Source organism: Aquarana catesbeiana, linkage group LG06, assembly GCF_042186555.1.
Source record: "Aquarana catesbeiana isolate 2022-GZ linkage group LG06, ASM4218655v1, whole genome shotgun sequence".
In the NCBI taxonomy this organism is placed as follows: Eukaryota; Metazoa; Chordata; class Amphibia; order Anura; family Ranidae; genus Aquarana; species Aquarana catesbeiana.
In genome coordinates, this window is record NC_133329.1 from 79,341,905 (window position 1) to 79,361,505 (window position 19,601).

A 19,601-nucleotide genomic window follows, 5' to 3' on the forward strand; every position below is an offset into this window, starting at 1 on the left:
TAACACCAAATGATATGTCTGGTGGAAATCCAATACAGCTCACCATCCAAATAACACCATTCCTACAGTAAAGCAGGGAGGTGGTAATATCCTGTTATGAGGGGTGGTAATATCCTGTTATGGGGGGGTGGTAATATCCTGTTATGGGGGGGGTGGTAATATCCTGTTGTGGGTGGGGGGGTGGTAATATCCTGTTATGGAGGGGTAATATCCTGTTATGGAGGGGGTAATATCCTGTTATGAGGGGTGGTAATATCCTGTTATGGAGGGGGTAATGTCCTGTTATGAGGGGTGGTAATATCCTCTTATGGGGGGGGGGTGGTAATATCCTGTTATGGGGGGTGGTAATATCCTGTTATGGGTGTGGTAATATCCTGTTATGGAGGGGGCAATATCCTGTTATGGGGGGGTGGTAATATCCTGTTATGGAGGGGGTAATATCCTGTTATGAGGGGTGGTAATATCCTCTTATGGGGGGGTGGTAATATCCTGTTATGAGGGGTGGTAATATCCTGTTATGGGGGTGGTAATATCCTGTTATGAGGGGTGGTAATATCCTCTTATGGGGGGGTGGTAATATCCTGTTATGAGGGGTGGTAATATCCTGTTATGGGGGTGGTAATATCCTGTTATGAGGGGTGGTAATATCCTGTTATGAGGGGTGGTAATATCCTGTTATGGGGGGGGGGGGGGTAATATCCTGTTATGGGGGGTGGTAATATCCTGTTATGGAGGGGGTAATATCCTGTTATGGGGGGGGGGGTGGTAATATCCTGTTATGGAGGGGGGGATATCCTGTTATGGGGGGTGGTAATATCCTGTTATGGAGGGGGTAATATGCTGTTATGGGGGGGTGGTAATATCCTGTTATGGAGGGGGTAATATGCTGTTATGGAGGGGGTAATATCCTGTTATGGAGGGGGTAATATGCTGTTATGGAGGGGGTAATATCCTGTTATGGAGGGGGTAATATGCTGTTATGGAGGGGGTAATATCCTGTTATGGAGGGGGTAATATCCTGTTATGGAGGGGGTAATATTCTGTTATGGAGGGGGTAATATGCTGTTATGGGGGGTGGTAATATGCTGTTATGGAGGGGGTAATATGTATGGAGGGTGGTAATATGCTGTTATGGAGGGGGTAATATGCTGTTATGGAGGGGGTAATATCCTGTTATGGAGGGGGTAATATGCTGTTATGGGGGGTGGTAATATCCTGTTATGGAGGGTGGTAATATGCTGTTATGGAGGGGGTAATATGCTGTTATGGGGGTGGTAATATCCTGTTATGGAGGGGGTAATATCCTGTTATGGAGGTGGTAATATCCTGTTATGGAGGGGGTAATATGCTGTTATGGGGGGGGTGGTAATATCCTGTTATGGAGGGGGTAATATGCTGTTATGGAGGGGGTAATATGCTGTTATGGGGGGGTGGTAATATCCTGTTATGGAGGGGGTAATATCCTGTTATGGAGAGGGTAATATGCTGTTATGGAGGGGGTAATATGCTGTTATGGGGGGTGGTAATATCCTGTTATGGAGGGGGTAATATCCTGTTTTCATTTATTAAAAGTCAGCAGCTACAAAAGTGTAAAACAGACACTCACCTGTCCCACGGTCCAGTGATGCGGCCGCATGGAGCCTCGCTCCTCTCCTCCTCCTCTCCGCAGCACCTCCATTGAAACTGTGGGCACCCACAGTCGCAAGTCGCACTGCGCTCTCCGAGTGGACAGGCAATCTTCTGGGACCTGTGATGTGTCCCAGAAGATTGCCGAGAGGGAGGGGCCGTGCTCGGAAGCGGGAAGTGGGACAGGAAGTCCCACTCAAAACTAGTCACACCCCCCCCCCCCAAAAAAAAAATGACATGCCAAAAGTGGCATGTAAGGGGGCGAGAAGTGCTTAAAGCGCAGGTTCCACTTTTGGGTCTAACTCCGCTTTAATGTTGCAAAATGATATGATAATGTTTTCATTGAATTGGTCTTTCTGATGGTTATATTATCTATTTCGGTTTTGAAATTCTAAAGCAAAAAGGAAACTTACTGTGTATTCTGAGGAGCCGGACATTCCATGTGAAGAGGAGGAGGGTGGGCAGAGAGAGATCGATGTGTAGCAGGATGACCAGTACAGGAGTATTAAACATGGAAGCATGGAGAGTTCAGGCAGAAGTAAGGGCAGGAGATGAAAAAGAGAGACAAGACGTGTTGTTAGTGGGTTAAATCTGTATTAATAAAAGTGCAAATAACAGTTACTCATGGCTTGTGAAACTCTTGTAACATATTATCCATTCATATATGTAAGATATAATGACTAGTCACAGGGCTGTCACATAATGGTATGATGTCCTACTTTATGTACATTATTAGGGGTTCCCAAAATCCCTGTACTGAATTCACAGGTCTGTACACCTGCTGTGCCCATTATGATGGGTTCCCACCATCCATGTACTGAGTTCCCGGGTCTGTACACCTGCTGTGTCCATTATGAGGGGTTCCCACCATCCATGTACTGAGCTCCCAGGTCTGTACACCTGCTGTGTCCACTAGGAGGGGCTCCCACCAACCCTGTACTGAGTTCCCATGTCTGTAAACCTGCTGTGCCCATTATGAAGCATTCCCAGCTTCCCTGTGCTGTGTTCCTGGGTCTGTACACCTGCTGTGCCCATTATGAGGGGTTCCTACCATCCAGGTACTGAGCTCCCAGGTCTGTACATCTGCTGTGCCCATTTTGAGGGGTTCCCGCCATCTCTGTGCTGAGTTCTCGGGTCTGTACACCCGCTGTGCCCATTATTGGGGTTTCCCATTTACGTTCTTTAACCAATTAACTTCTTTCAGCACAACTAAAAGTTAAAATAGCTCAATGTGTAAAAAGGAGACTGCAGCACCATCTGCTGAATGGCCAGAACTTGGCAATGTTTGCAATATATAAAGATATGCAATATTTCCATTTTTAGATTTTATCATTTTTCTATATTATTTTCTATCTGACTGAACAGGGACTTATAGATTAGGTCCTGACTGCATCCTCTCTATAAGCCCCACAATATGGCAGACATTAAGGAGGCCTACCTGTCACGGTGTAGGGGTAATAATTCCAGGCCTTCTCGCAGATGTAAAATATTCTGGGAACCACTGCCCGGGCCCATCCAGGTAGCTTGCTGCAAAAGAGATGGATAAGGTTAGAGTGTGAGAGTGTGAGAGATGGGGGTTGTCATTGTTCTATGACAGGCAAACATGGCTATAGGAAGGAAGAGTTTCTTAACTGCTGAAATCTTGAGACACATTAAAAAACCTCATTAGAAATGTATTTACAGACTGGATGACCTGAACTCAGAGGAAGTGGGTTGATGGATGCTGGCGATCAGACTGAGGACATCTAGTGGCAGAAAAGAATACTGCAGGTAAATCTGTATGTCGATGCTGAATATTTCAGCACAGACTGGGGGCACATCCAGGATGTCCTGAGCTCAGAGGAACTAGGTTGAATGATGCTGGCTATCAGACTGAGGACATCTAGAGGTAGAAAAAATACTGCAGAAAAATGTCTAAATTGATGGTGAATATTTCAGCATAGGTTGCGGCACATCCGGAATGACCTGAGCTCAGAGGAATTGGGTTGAATTAAGCTGCCAATCAGACTGAGGACATCTAGTGACAGAAAAAAAATCTCAGGGAAATCTCCAGATCAACGCTGAATACTGCACCACAGGCTGGGGGCTCATCCGGGATGACCTGATTTCAGAGGAAGTGGGTTGAATGATGCTGGCCATCAGACCGAGGCCATCTAGTGGCAGAAAAAATACTGCATGGAAATCTCCAGATCGAAGCTGAATACTGCACCATGGCCTGGGGGCTCCTTCAGAATGACCTGAGCTCAGAGGAAGTGGGTTGAATGACGCTGCCAATCAGACTGAGGACACCTAGTGGCAGAAAAAATACTGCAGGGAAATATCCAGATCAAAGCTAAATACTGTAGCATGGGCTGGGGGCTCACCTGGGATGACCTGAGCTCAGAGGAAGTGGCTTGAATTAAGCTCCCAATTAGACTGAGGACATCTAGTGGCAGAAAAAATACTGCAGGGAAATCTCCAGATCGAAGCTGAATACTGCAGCATGGGTTGGGGGCTCGTCCGGGATGACCTGAGCTCAGAGGAAGTAGGTTGAATGATGCTGCCAATCAGACTGACGACATTTAGTAGCAGAAAAAAATACTGCAGGGAAATCTCCAGATCGAAGCTGAATACTGCAGCATGGGCTGGGGGCTCACCTGGGATGACCTGAGCTCAGAGGAAGTGGGTTGAATTAAGCTGCCAATCAGACTGAAGACGTCTAGTGGCAGAAAAAATGCTGCAGGGAAATCTCCAGTTCAAAGCTAAATACTGCAGCATGGGTTGGGGGCTCGTCCGGGATGACCTGAGCACAGAGGAAGTAGGTTGAATGATGCTGCCAATCAGACTGAGGACAACTAGTGGCAGAAAAAATACTGCAGGGAAATCTCCAGATCGAAGCTGAATACTGCAGCATGGCCTGGGGGCTTATCTGGGATGACCTGAGCTCAGAGGAAGTGGGTTGAATTAAGCTGCCAATCAGACTGAAGACATCTAGTGGTAGAAAAAATACTGCAGAAAAATGTCTAAATCTATGGTGAATATTTCAGCATTGGCTGGGGCATGTCTGGGATGACCTGAGCTTAAAGGAAGTGGGTTGAATGATGCTGGCCATCAGACTGAGGACATCTAGTGGCAGAAAAAATACTGCAGGGAAATCTCCAGATCAAATCTGAATACTGCAGCATGGGCTGGGGGCTTATCTGGGATGACCTGAGCTCAGAGGAAGTGGGTTGAATGATGCTGCCAATCAAACTGAAGACATCTAGTGGCAGAAAAAAATACTGCAGAGGAAATTTCTAGATTGAAGCTGAATATTGCAGCAAAAGCTGGCTTTGTTTTTTTTTTTTTTTATTTATTGGGTTATTTATTTTTTCTTGCTGAAGTTCTGCTCTAATGTCCATAAGTACACAGACCTCCTGGAAACCAGGAACTCATAGCCGCAAATCTCTATGATTCAGGTTATCATTTCTGCTGGAGACTCATGACATAATGCCTAAGATCTGGTATGAACCCATTGTTAACGCATCTGTGTTTTTCCTGGGCTGTCTGCGGCACGTGATTCGGAAATGCTCTGTTACACAAGCCGTAGTTGTTTATGTGGAAAAATCGATAAAAATTGATTTAAAAATGTGACATATAACACCGCCTTACCGCTATAATGGATTCTCGGTTTCATTTTCAACACTATCTCAGCGTGAGGTCCAATACTAAGAAAATCCTGCCTGGCAGTTTTATTCCCTAACAAGGCCCGCTCCCAGCTGAGACGTAACGCCTTGCGAAAGGTGTCCTGTTACCTTTAAATCGATCGGCGCTGGAAGCTGGATTCTAGAGCATTAGGACACATCGAAGAAATCACTTTTTGGGCTCGTTCGCATACTAAAGCAGCGGTTATGCCTGTTGCGGTAATGCAGGCTACCTTGCGCAGGCGTTAAGCGTCATGCTGCAGCCTTGAACCCCAGTCATTAGGAAAATCAGCAAAGAATGCACCTTGTGTTGGAAAATGCGGCAAAATGCGTCAGCCTACTCTATATGGCATTCCTATATATGGCTGGTATTACTGTCCTGTACATGTGACCATGCTGTCACCTAGCAATGATCAGGAGCTGATAGGACGGGCACATAGCACCACTTTAAGACCAACCTAACCTCTTTAAGACCAGGCTTTTTCTGGCACTTTTGGTTACAAGTTTAACCTCTTTGCACCAAGCACATGCCAATATGCGGCCTCTCGGTGACCGGGCCTTGGTGCCGAGCGAAGTCATATTTGCGTGCAATAGCGCCGATAGAGCGGTGCCAGAAACGTGCCCTGCACACTCTTGGCACAGTTACTGGCAGCTAACTGAAAGCGCTCATTCGCTGCTTGCCGATCATGTGACCGCCGTGACAGCCAATCATGACCCTAAGCCCCGCCTCCTGGCATTCTAAAGCCTTTAACGTCCCGGCATGCTCTAATGGGTTAAATCAGTGTTTTTTGCTAGAAAATTACTTATTACCCCCAGAGTAGCAGAGAACTTAGGGAATAAAATGGTAATTGTTGACATTTTTCCTGCCACACGGTATTTGCGCAGCAGTTTTTCAAACTCATTTTTTTGGGAAAAAAAATACGCTTTAATGAATAATAATAAAAAAAAAAAATACGAAAGACCATATACAGTGCCTTGAAAAAGTATTCATACCCCTTGAAATTTTCCACATTTTGTCATGTTACAACCAAAAATTGAAATGTATTTTATTGGGATTGTATGTGATGGACCAACACAAAGTGGCACATAATTGTAAACTGGAAGGAAAATGATAAATGGTTTTCAAATTTCTTTACACATAAATATCTAAAAAGTGTGCGGGGCATTTGTATTCAGCCCCCTTTACTCTGCTACCCCCTTACTAAATCTAGTGGAACCAATTGCCTTCAGAAGTCACCTATTTAGTAAATAGAGTCCACCTGTGTGTAATTTAATCTCAGTATAAATACAGCTGTTCTGTGAAGCCCTCAGAGGTTCGTTAGAGAACTTTAGTGAACAAACAGCATCATGAAGGCCAAGGAACACACCAGACAGGTCAGGGATAAAGTTGTGGAGAAGTTTAACCTCCCTGGCGGTATGTGGCTCGGAGTAAATTTTCATTACCAAAAGCGGTAACCCCGAGCCACACTCAGGATCGCATCGCAGGATCCAGGCAAAGTTAGTTTCCTTGTCCCCAGGATCCTGCGATGTCCCCTCCGCTGTGTGTGCGGGCCGTGTCCTCCGCTCGATCTATCACAATGCCCGGGCTCCGTTCCCTAAGAGCGTCGCGACACACGGGGGGGGCGGAGCCCGGCGCCAAATTCAAAAAGTGAAAAAAACATAATACATACAGTACACTGTAATCTTACAGATTACATTACTGTACCAAATAATTTCACATCCCTTTTGTCCCTAGTGCTTTGTCCAGTGCCCTGCATGTAGTTTTATATTATATATACTGTTCTATCTGCCTGGAAACTTGAGATTGTCCATAGCAACCAAAAGTGTCCCTTTACGTCAAAAGCGGTTTTAGACCAGCTAGAAAACAGCGATAGTCAGGGCTTTTTTTCAGGGGGAACTTGGTGGAACTCAGTTCCACCACCTCTGGCTCAGACCCTTGGGGGAGGGCTGCTCACCACAATCACTTGTAAATACAGAAGTCTGGTTTCTGTGTTTACAAGTGACAGCTCTGCACTCTGTGTGTAACCCCCCTGAACTCTGCACTCTGTATGTAATGCAATCCTGATATTTAATGCCCCTTTAAGACCCTTCTACTGTTCGTAAAATTGAAACTGACCACACCCACTATTTGATGTGATTTGGAGGGTGTGTGTTGGGGGGAGGGGTTTTGGGGGGTCGTGGTTGAGTTCCAGCACCTATTGTTTGAGAAAAAAAGGCGATAGTAAATAAGAATCACCTGCAGAATTGAGCGATAGTGATTCGTGGGGAAATGCGCTATCAAACACTGAAAGTAACGACAGCGATGCGGCTCTTTACCCGTGTGATCAGCTGTGTCCAATCAAACAAGGAAGTGCCATTTATCGTCTCTCCTCGCCTAACACTGACAGAGTTTGGGGAGAGGAGAGCCAATAAGCTGCATCTCCTCACAGGGGAGACTGTACAGATAATCAGGGCACTGATCATTAGTGCAGCCCCAACAGTGCCCATCAGTGATGCCAATCTGTGCCCATCAGTGATGCCAATCTGTGCCCATCAGTGATGCAAGTCAGTGCCTGCTCATCAGTGCCGCCCATCAGTGCTGCCTATCATTGCCTATAAATGCTGCCTATCAGTGCCCATCAGTGCTGCCTATCAGTGCTCATCAGTGCTGCATATAAGTGCCACCTCATCAGTGCCACCTAACCAGCGCACATCAGTGAAGGAGAAAAATGACTTACCGTATTTACAAAATTTTCTGACAGAAACGAAGAGAAGCGTTTCTTTTCAAAACTTTTGCTCTTTTTTCGTTTTTTTTTTTTTTTTTGGGGGGGGGGGATTAATTTGGGTACAGTGTTCAAAAGTGTCATTCAAAGTGTGACAACGCTGAAAGCTGAAAATTGGCCTGGGCAGGAAGGGGGTAAAAGTGTATTGAATCGGTTAATCTCTGAAAACCAGGCAACTCAATAAAAGTGTAATAATTCTTAGATTGTAAGCTCTAAGGAGCAGGGTCCTCTGATTCCTACTTTATTAAAGTGTATTGTATTTGTACTGTCTACCATCATGTCTGCGTAAACTGTTGGCGCTATATAAACCCTGTATAATAATAATCATGATTCATAAGCCTAAACCCAACACACACAGGGCTCTGTGAATAAATAGCCCTGCGATTCTAACAGACGCTCCATCGCTTCTTACGCAGAGCGCCAGAATGCGCCCTCCGCACCTTCAAAGGCAATTTAACAAAACCATTGATTACATTTATGGAAATCCCAACTAAAAAAAAAAACGTTGAAGTTAAATGAAAAGCCATCTCTAAAGATTGGTCCTGCTGGACGGTCAAAGGGGGAGGATTGATCCTTTTCTATTTTTGTGCCCTGACCCGGCTACGTTAAAGGAAATCAATGGCAAACAAAAGAAATCCCCCCCGGCCCCTCTTTAAGGTTTAAGAATGGAGTTGGGAGGCTCGTTGCGAGGAGGTTGTGAATGAGCAATGAGAAGGGAGTAAGATCAACCAAGATGACTTGTCAGCGGGGACCCACTTACTGTTACTATAAATAGAAGGAAAGTGGATTCGTGAGAGATGGAAGGAGCTATAAATAGACTCAGCGCTGTCGGCGCTCCTTCCCCCCCCACCCCCACCCTCACCTCCTGCGTGGGTCTGTGACATCCATCTACCTGGTTATCGGCGTTACCTTCGTACACCAGGGTCCTCTGGGAGCGATTACCAGGGAAGTGTGAGCACGGCTGGGGCTCGGTGATAGCGCTGCCTGACAGCCAATGTTCCCATCACTAATCTGAGGAGCCCATGATAAAACCTTATATAATATGCCACGCAATCTGGACAGACTCTGCTGCGTTCTGAGGATGGAGAAAAACTGCCATGGACGCCATCTACGTCTAAAAAAAAAAAAAAACAATACTAGCTTCCTGGCTGTTAATTTGATCCCATAGCCTAAGGGCCTACTCAGACCTTGGGCGTCCTGGATTATTGTGTTAATAAAAATGCATAATCGCAATGTTTTTTTTTTGTTTATCAACACGCATTGTATTAAGGCAGCCCACTCAAAAATGCATCAAAGCAGCAAAAAAAAAATTGGATATGCACCACTTTTGACAACACAGCGCAATGCAGCATTTTTCCACATTTTGTCATGTTACAACCAAAAACGTAAATGTATTTTATTGGGATTTTTGGTCCTAACATGACAAACTATTTTTTTTCATAATTGTGAAGTGGAAGGAAAAGGATAAATGGTTTTCAAAATATTTTACAAATAAATATATGAAAAGTGTGGCGTGCATTTGTCGTCAGCCCCCTTTACTCTGATACCCCTAAGTAAAACCTAGTGGAACCAATTGCCTTCAGAAGTCACTTAATTAGTAAATAGAGTCCACCTGTGTGTAATTTAATCTCAGTATAAATACAGCTGTTCTGTGAAGCCCTCAGAAGTTTGCTAGAGAACCTTAATGAACAAACAGCATCATGAAGGCCAAGGAACACACCAGACAGTTCAGGGTTGAAGTTGTGGAGAAGTTTAAAGCAGGGTTAGGTTATAAAGAAATATCCCAAGCTTTGAACATCTCACAGAGCACTGTTCAATCCATCATCCGAAAAAGGAAAGAGTATGGCACAACTGCAAATCTACCAAGACATGGCCGTCCACCTAAACTGACAGGCCGGGCAAGGAGACCATTAATCAGAGAAGCAGCCAAGAGGTCCATGGTAACTCTGGAGGAGCTGCAGAGATCCACAGCTCAGGTGGGAGAATCTGTCCACAGGACAACTATTAGTTGTACACTCCACAAATCTGGTCTTTATGGAAGAGTGACAAGAAGAAAGTCATTGTTGAAAGAAAGCCATAAGAAGTCCCGTTTGCAGTTTGCGAGAAGCCATGTGGGGGACACAGCAAACATGTGGAAGAACATTCTCTGATCAGATGAGACCAAAATGTTACTTTTTGGCCTAAAAGCAAAACGCTATGTGTGGTGAAAAACACTGCACATCACCCTGAACACACCATCCCCACCGTGAAACATGGTGGTGGCAGCATCATGTTGTGGGGATGCTTTTCTTCAGCAGGGACAGGGAAGCTGGTCAGAGTTGATGGGAAGATGGATGGAGCCAAATACAGGGCAATCTTAGAAGAAAACCTGTTATGCCGCGTACACACAACCGGACTTTACGGCAGACTTTGTCCTGCGGACTCTTCAACAGACTTTACGACGGACTTTCCGAATGAACGGACTTGCCTTCACACGATCAAACAAAGTCCGACGGATTTGTACGTGATGACGTACGACCGGACTAAAACAAGGAAGTTGATAGCCAGTAGACAATAGCTGCCCTAGGGTTAGTTTTTGTCCGTTGGACTAGCATACAGACGAGCGGACTTTTCGACCGGACTCGAGTCCGTCAAAAAGATTTGAAACATGTTTCATTTCTAGGTCCATCGAACTTTTGGGGAAAAAAAGTCAGCTGGAGCCCACACACGATCGAATTGTCTGACGGACTCCGGTCCACAGGTCTAAGTATGCTGTAAAGTCCGGTCATGTGTGCGTGGCATTAGAGTCTGCCAAAGACTTGAGATGGCGGAGGTTCACCTTCCAGCAGGACAACGACCCTAAATATACAGCCAGAGCTACAATGGAAAGGTTTAGATCAAAGCATATTCATGTGTTAGAATGGCCCAGTTTGAGTTCAGATCTAAATCCAATTGAGAATCTGTGGCAAGACTTGAAAATTGCTGTTCACAGACGCTCTCCATCCAATCTGACAGAGCTTGAGCTATTTTGCAAAGAAGAATGGGCAAAAATGTCCCTCTCTAGATGTGCAAAGCTGGTAGAGACATCCCCTAAAAGTACAAAGTATTGACTCAGGGGGGCGGAATACAAATGCACGCCACACTTTTCAAATATTTATTTGTAAAAAAATTTGAAAACCATTTATCATTTTCCTTCCACTTCACAATTATGTGCCATTTTGTGTTGGTCTATCACATAAAATCCCAATAAAATACATTTATGTGTTTGGTTGTAACATGACAAAATGTGGAAAATTTCAAGGCGTATGAATACATGCCAAGGCACTGTATGCATTCATTGTAGCTGTGTTGCCTAAGGCTAGTCAGTGTGCATTGCTGGAATGTGCACAAAATCACACGTTTTCCAGCAACGCACAAAAAATGTGTACCCCTTTTGCCCATACGCAATGGTGCCATTCATTTTTGAAGGCACCACAATGCACCTTGGGAACCGAGCAACAAATTACCATGCATTTCAGTGCGGCACAATTTAAATAAAAAGGTCATGCACGCTTTTTTTGTGTGATTTTCTTGCAAAGGGCAGCCCGTTAAAATGAATGGGATGCTCTAATTGCGAGGCACGAAATCACAGTAACTGGAGCCTACGGCCTGGTTGGGAAGGGGTTAACATCTAGGGCAATTAAGGGGTTACATGTGCGCCTAACAGTGCTGGGTGCATTTACTGTGAGCTGTTTTTACTAAGGGATGTGCCGAATTTTATTCCCTGCTTTGCAGGGAAACAAAAACCGACGCATTCCCACTGACAGGACAGAACTTTGTATTGTTTACATTCACAGAGCTCTGTCCTATTCACTGATCAGCCGGCTGTCGATCATTAGCTGGCATCCGCTGATTGGCTTGTGCTGTGACTAATTACAGCACAGCCAGCATGCCGGCAGCACGCACGCGTGCGCCCCCTACCCGGAAGTGCTGGATCACGTACTAGACACGTGATCCAGCGAAGGAGAGACGCTCTGCCAACTCCTACGTGAGGCTGTCAGCAAGCAGTTAAAGCCTACAGAAAGCACTAAGGGCCTATTCACACCTGTCCGGTGTGGTGAGTCGTAGTACTGTGCACATTACTGCAATGCACGTTAAGTACATTAGTGCGTTGTATTGTAACTCATCTTGACTACTGCGAATCCACTGCGGAGACCACTTTTATTGGAAAGAGGACCACCCACCGTTTCAGAAAATACTGGGGTTACGGCAGCTATCTTCGGCCATAACCCCCCGTAATCACGTCAAAGTACCAACGTATAACGACAAAGGCTGGTCGATAAGTGGTTAATTTTTTTACATGTACAATTTATTTATAACAATTTTTTTTTATTGTAGATTTAACGTCTTTTTTAAATAATTAAACTTGTTTCCTTGAAAGAGCATGTGCATTTAAAACAAGACGCCAACCTTCCTCGCAAGCGCTGAATGTATATTTTCTAAATGTGTCCCTCTGATATTAATTTGTCTTTCGCAGAGTCCCCGGCTTATAAATAGCCTCCATTTATCCTCAAACGTCAACACGCAGGACACGTGCTGTGCAGACCGGACTGTCAGTGAAAAATCCAAGGACATTGCAGGCGAGAAACAAGGCGATTTGTATCCAACGCAGAATCTACGCTGGGGGTTTATTTTTCATATGATGGGAGAGGAACAGCTGCAGATTTTTATAATGTATTATTTATTATATGGTAAGTGTTCTGGCGCCTTGGAGAATCAAAGCAGCTGGATATTAGAAGGCTTTAAAGAATTGCAGTCATGCTTAAAAAAATTAATGGCTCAGGGGGCAGTCTACACAAAATGGACATTTTGGGTAGACAGAGCCCCCAGTCTCCTTGGGGGCCCTGTTGGTAAGATCTCTGTGTTAAATTCCAGGTTCTGCAAACCCTTTATGGGTGTCCCACTCTCAATGCTGGATTATTACATTTCTCTTACAAAACACCACAAGATGGACCATCTATATAGCAACCTAAGCAGGAGCCTAGGGCCAACTGAATGTCTATGGGGCCAAGCTGCAACTTGGGGGTAGCACAACTGGCCAAACTCATGCACTTGTCCATCACGAAGGAAAATACTCTTGTAGACAGATGGTGTGTGATGGGACCATACCAGTATGGACAATGGGTTAGCTTCTTTGAAACTATTGCAGTCTCTATAAATATCACATGAAGGCATGGAGGGCAAAGCTGCTACCTTGTTTAGGACTCCATTCTGCCATAATCCATCTAGAACACCTAAAACTCTAAGGTTTTCAGGAGCAAAACCAGGAATTATAGATGGGAGAAATCTCACTCTTATGCCCGTACACACGGTCGGATTTTCTGACGGAAAATGTTCTATGGGAGCTTGTCGAAAATTCCGACCGTGTGTAGGCTCCATCAGACATTTTCCATCGGAATTTCTGACACACAAAATTTGAGATCTGGATCTCAAATTTTCCGACAACAAAATCCGTTGTCGGAAATTCCGATCGTGTGTACACAATTCCGACGCACAAAGTTCCACGCATGCTCGGAATCAAGCAGAAGAGCCGCACTGGCTATTGAACTTCCTTTATCTCGGCTCGTCGTACGTGTTGAACGTCACCGCGTTCTTGATTTGTGTGACCGTGTGTATGCAAGACAAGTTTGAGCCAACATCCGTCGGAAAAAAAAAACATGGATTTTGTTGTCGGAAAATCCCATCGTGTGTACAGGGCATAAGCATATCCAAGACCTGTAAGATGCCAGGATCTGACTCAACCCATCAGGCTCTGTCTAAAAAAAATTGGACCAACCCTTTAGGTTTTTTGCCCTTTCAGCTTTTAAAGAGTTCCAAGGAGTTTATGCAAGTGCAGACATCTCCAATCAGGAGTAATCTTTCACTAGGGAAGTAACTAGAGTCATAGTAGACCTTGTGACTGCTATGGGGCCTAGAGGCCCAGCATTGGTTACCCAGAAATTTATGCAATTAGCGTCAACATTTTGCAAATGAATTTAAATAAAAGGGATGTATATAAAGTTTGGAATCCTAAGTAAAAAAAACAATTACTATTCTGTAAAACTGGAGAAATCACAAGATTGAGATTAATCAGCCATTTCATGGTTTTGCTACGATGACCCATCACATATACTTATGTCCCTGACCAGGGATGAGCAAATACTCTAAAAGCAGATGGACCAACAGAACAATGGGTACATTCTGTCCTTATTACATAGATCTGAACCACTAGCTTATATACTACATGGGCAAATGTTTGGGGACACCTGACAACTGCATCTACATGTAGCGCTACCCCCAAAGAAGCCAACTGGCCAGGTTCTCCCTTTGCAGTACAGTGGCTGCCAGTCACACAAACAGTCCATCCACTCCAGCTCCAATAAATGGTCTAGGATTTGTCTTTTTAAGATTTCTTGCTTGCAGACCCAACCCCCCACCCCCCCCCAGGGATTGTCCAAAGCATGGCAAAAATTCAGGCCACTCATTTGAATTTCTTGCCCTAATTGCAGGAAGGTTCTCCCAGAGGCAGGGGAAAGCAATCAAACTCTCAGCCCATGAACCCACGAGCAGACCAAGGCAAATGATCACTGCTCCTCTGATTACAGAGCAAGCCAAAAACTAAACTTGCCTAGTATCCTATACTAGCATAGCTCCCAACTGTCCCTGCTTTCGAGGGACTGTCCCTGATTTGGAGCAATGTCCCTCTGTCCCTCATTTCTCCTCATTTGTCCCTCATTTTGGTCTGATCTATATAGTTGTATATAAAATGCACTTTTTATCTTTCAAAAAGTGTTTCCCAGTGGTAAACCTTTCATCCAAATTCTAAATGGCTGCATTTGTATTTTTTTAAAGCCAATATAAAGGAATAGTAGTGGTAAAAAAAAAGCACTTGTGGATTTAATTAACCTTTTTTTGGTTAATTCTCCTTAAAGGGGGTGTGACAGGGGGCGTGCCCTATGCATACATACCTTTGCTAGTAGGTGTCCCTCATTTCCATTTCAAAATGTTGGGAGGTATGTACTAGGAGGGTGCTACATATGGTATATGTGGTATATGAGCTTGTTAGACATGTTATCCCAAACTATGAAGGTTAATATGGAGCTGCCCCCCACTCCACTTTGTTGCTGTAACAGCCTCCGCACTCCTGGGAAGTATTCCCATAAGATTTAGGAAACTGTAGCAATATGTGCCCATTAAGCCAAAAGGAACATTTGTGAGGTCAGGCACTGATGTTGACTGTGAAGACCTGACTTGCTATTAGCTCTCCATTCATTCAGTAGGGTTGAGGTTGGGACTCTGTGCAGGTCACGCAAGGTCCTCCATACCAAACTCATCAAGTCATTTTTTTATGTAGCTGGCTTTGTGCACAGGGGTGCCGTCATGTCTTCAAACTATTACCCCAAAGCTGAAAGGGCACCATTTTCTGAATTTTTTTCAAATGCTGCAGCATTAACAGTACCCTTTGTTGGAAACACCTGAACTCAATCATTTGTAGGTGGTCCACAAACGTTTGGTCATATAGATAGTTTTGATAGTCAGCTGTCCACTCTTAGCTCTTTAACCACTTGGCACATGCCAATTTACGTTGGCAGAATGGCACGGGTGTGCTAAAGGGTGTTCCCGTATGTCCTTCCGTATTTCCCGCCTAGCGGGCGCGCGCACGCCGCGGGAGCGTGCCCATGGGTCCCACGGACTCGATGTTCACCGACGGCCCACAATTGCAAGGAAGAGAGGCGGAACGGGATGTACCTATGTAAACAAGGCATTTCCCTGTTCTGCCTAGCAACATGACAGGGATCTACTGCTCCCAGTGATCGGGAGCAGTGATCTGTCATGTTCTAGTGAGCCCATCCCCCCTACAGTTAGAACACGCTGAGGGAACACATTTAACCCCTTGATCGACCCCTAATGTTTAACCCCTTCCCTGCCAGTGACATTTATACAGTAATCAGTGGCTATTTTTAGCTCTGATCGCTATATAAATGTCAGTGGTCCCAAAATTGTGTCAAAAGTGTCCGATCTGTCCGCCACAATGTCGCAGTCACGATAAAAATCGCAGATCGCCGCCACTACTAGTAAAAAAATAATTATAATAAAAATGCCATAAATCTATCCACTGTTTTGTAGACGCTATAACCTTTGAGCAAACCAATCAATATACACTTATTGGGATTTTTTTTTTTTACCAAAAGAGAAAGAAATTTTTTTTTATATACTTTTTGGGAATATTTATTGTAGCAAAAAGTAAAGAATATTGCTTTTTTTTCAAAATTGTCTCTCTTCTTTTTTTTATAGTACAAAAAATAAAAACCGTAGAGGTGATTAAATACTACCAAAAGAAAGCTCTATTTGAGGGGAAAAACATGTTTGTGTACAATGTCGTACGACCGCGCAATTGTCAGCTAAAGCGACGCAGTGCCAAATCGAAAAAATGCTCTGGTCAGGAAGGGGGTAAATCCTTCCGGGGCTGAAGTGGTTAATATAACATGGTGCACATATAAAGCCAAGTGCTTCATCGTTCATATAAGGGATAGTCATGTAGTCAGTTAGTGAACAAAGGTCAATCAGTATAGCTGAGGAACCATACTACAGAAAAGTACATGGGCTAGATGGCTGCTGCGCAGTCTTCAAAGATAGATGGTTAATGGGCAAATCAATTCCAGGATGTATCTGTTCTGCTTTATAGTTCAACTGCTGATATATTCATTGCTACCTTTCATTGATCTCAACAAAGCTTGTTTTCCACGTTACCATTGCATCTCAAAGAAAACCAGTCATGCAAGAAATATGGGGACTGCCCTTGCTAACCTCCTTCTGGAAATGCTATCCACTTGGCTGTTATCCTAATCCTCTGGCTTCAGATCTTTAAAGCTGAACTCCAGCTTCTATGACAAATTCTAAAACGAATAGCTATGGCCAAGTTAAAAAGGAAAAAAAGTCCTTGCAGCAAAACTCCCCCTTTACATTTGAGAGTTGCCTTCTTTAGGCATTTTGGAAAAATGTTTATGCATGTTTTCATATGTATTTTCACACATTTTAGGTGTAAGCATTTTTAATTATGCCAATGGAAAGCAGGATACAGTTGAAATCTGTGGGGTCAAGAATGTGTGATCCTATCCCAAAGGAAGCACCTGTATTTCTTTGGCACAAAAAGCAACGGCACATCGCTCAGATGTGAACAGGTCCCTTAGAATATAATGTAAATCTTATTGTTGAGCATTGTCAAACTTCTGGATACTCATGACAAATTGCTCAGGTGTGAACGTAGGCCTAACCCAGTATTATCCTCAGCGAAAGGTCCCCACCATTCTGCCACTGCGGGTCTTCTGGTTGAAGGACGGTTAGTTTTAAACTTAGGCATGTTCGGACATGAGTGCAAACCAACCTAAGATATTCCACCACGGAGCCTTCAAAACTGACTGTCAATCATAGGCAGCAGAGGCATTCCCCACCCCACAGCTGCAAATATGTGCATCCCTTGCATATGTGTGGCTGCAGTGCAGGGAATGCCTCTGACACCTATGACTGGCTGTCAGCTTTAACAGCTTCCCGATTGGATAACTTAGGTGGGTTCGGGCTTGTCTCTGATCCCGCCTGAGCTCTTCCCTCTCCTATCATTCAACCAGAAGACCCAAGCTCATCCTTAATTGCCTGTGTCATACAAACCATTTACTGTAGGCCCAGGCTGTCGAAGATCTGCCCCCTGTGGGTTTGTCATCTTGTAGTTTGGGCTCCCTTATGTTAGTTCCACTATGTCCAAGAAGAAGGACCACCACCCTCTGCTAATAGACAAGGATAAGGGTATATATATAAGGTTTTAAAAGATTCCAGGGGGGCTTAGGGGGTAGGGATTGGTGGTTATGAAGAAAGCTGGAGTGATTCATGTCCGAACCAGCCTGTGCTCAGCCTTGCTGGCCATCATTCAGCCAGAAGACCTGAGCTCATCCTTACCAGCCCTATCATCCTTACCTGACCATCATCATCCAACCCACTTCCTGTTGGCCCAGGCTGTCATGAACCCCCCCCCCCATGGAGCTTGTCATCATGTAGCTTGGGTTCACAATACTTCTGGACTGAGCGGTGCTTAAATGTCATTATGTTAGCTCCATTAAGTCCAAGAAGAGGGACCACTACCTTCTGCTAAGTCGAAGAAGGACCTGTGACATCAACCATCAAAGATAAGGGTATTTAAGGTTTTTTTGGTGTTTAAATATTCAAGGGGTGATTAGTGGGTAGGGGTTGGTGGTTATGAAGAGAGCTGGAAGTGGCTCTTATCAAAACCAGCCTGAACTCATCGCTGCTGGCCAGCATTCAACCAGTAGACCTGAGCTCATACTTAATGGCCGGCGCCATCCAACCACACTTCTGGTGGGCCAAGACTGTCATATACCTGCCCCCTTAGGACTTTTCATCATGTAGCCAAGGCTCACAATAGTTCTGGACTGAGCAGTGCTTAAACATCATTATATTAGCTCTACTAAGTCCAGGAGGAGAGGCCGTCGCCGCCAAAGAAGAAATAGAAGGACCTGTGGCATCTACAGACAAGGAAAAGGGTATATAGTGATTTTGGGGGTTTTAAAGATTTCAAAGGGGGGCTTAGGGAGTGGCGTTTTGCAGGGTTTGAAGATAGCTGGATGTAGGCTTTAGGTATCTGACTCACTAACTGAATAGTTGTTCAGGATCAATGACTCAAACAATTTGAGAAAGTGGATCATCATGACAGACTGGCCATCAGCATTTTCCGGAGGAACGGTCAGCATTGGCAGGCCTATGTGTTCTCTCACATGTCATAACTCATGCCAAAACCTAATTAAGCCGCTGCCTGCCTGTTTGGCAATACGGCCATAACAACATTATTTTTCTTTAGCCTCAGGAAGGGTTAACTGCGAGCTTGGCAATGTATCAGATCACATTCTGCTTCAATTAACCTTAATAGAGCAATTTGGGCAACTGCCTGACTAGGAATATAAATGGGCGCTGTCATCTTACGCTCCGGCTCGCTCTGTAATTAGCTGCTGAGTGACTGCAAACAGTCCATGAGATAAACATACAGGTTTGCTTATGGGCTCAGCTACACGGCAGATTTTAACCGCCTGTGAGTGCCGGGGGGGGGGGGGGGGGGTTCATTTCTGAGGAATGACTGGCTTGTTGGCCATAAATTCTGTTTAGATGAGGAAACTTGTCAACAAGGGGTTAAGTCTTGCGCCTACGGCCCGTTATTAGGGGCAAGGTCTTGGTGTATCTTGATGCCCAATGAGCGAGCCGGCAATTATAGCCGTGTTGTGCAGCTTGTGTTGTAGTTGCTAGGCAGCAACCTGTACCAGACCCAAATAGATCTCAGTGGAACAAAATGGCTACCAAGGGCCCAAGTATTGGTTGTGAACCAATGTACTGTTTTGGATTTATGCTGCTGGTTACAGTCCATCTGCCTGCTGACGTCAATGTCTTTATGAGAGGCGAAAAGCCTAGTTTAAAGAGATCAGTCATTTCAACAACCATTTCCCTAGCAGATTATATGTGCATGTAATGTATTTTATGCATGTTTGTTACATGT

General features: G+C 44.6%; 1 protein-coding gene across 1 annotated transcript in view; it reads right to left on the reverse strand.

The window, feature by feature from the left end:
- The window catches only part of PITPNC1 (phosphatidylinositol transfer protein cytoplasmic 1), a gene marked incomplete in the record, with an annotated part of 73,364 nt that overhangs the window by 23,042 nt on the left and 30,721 nt on the right, over window positions 1-19,601 (reverse strand).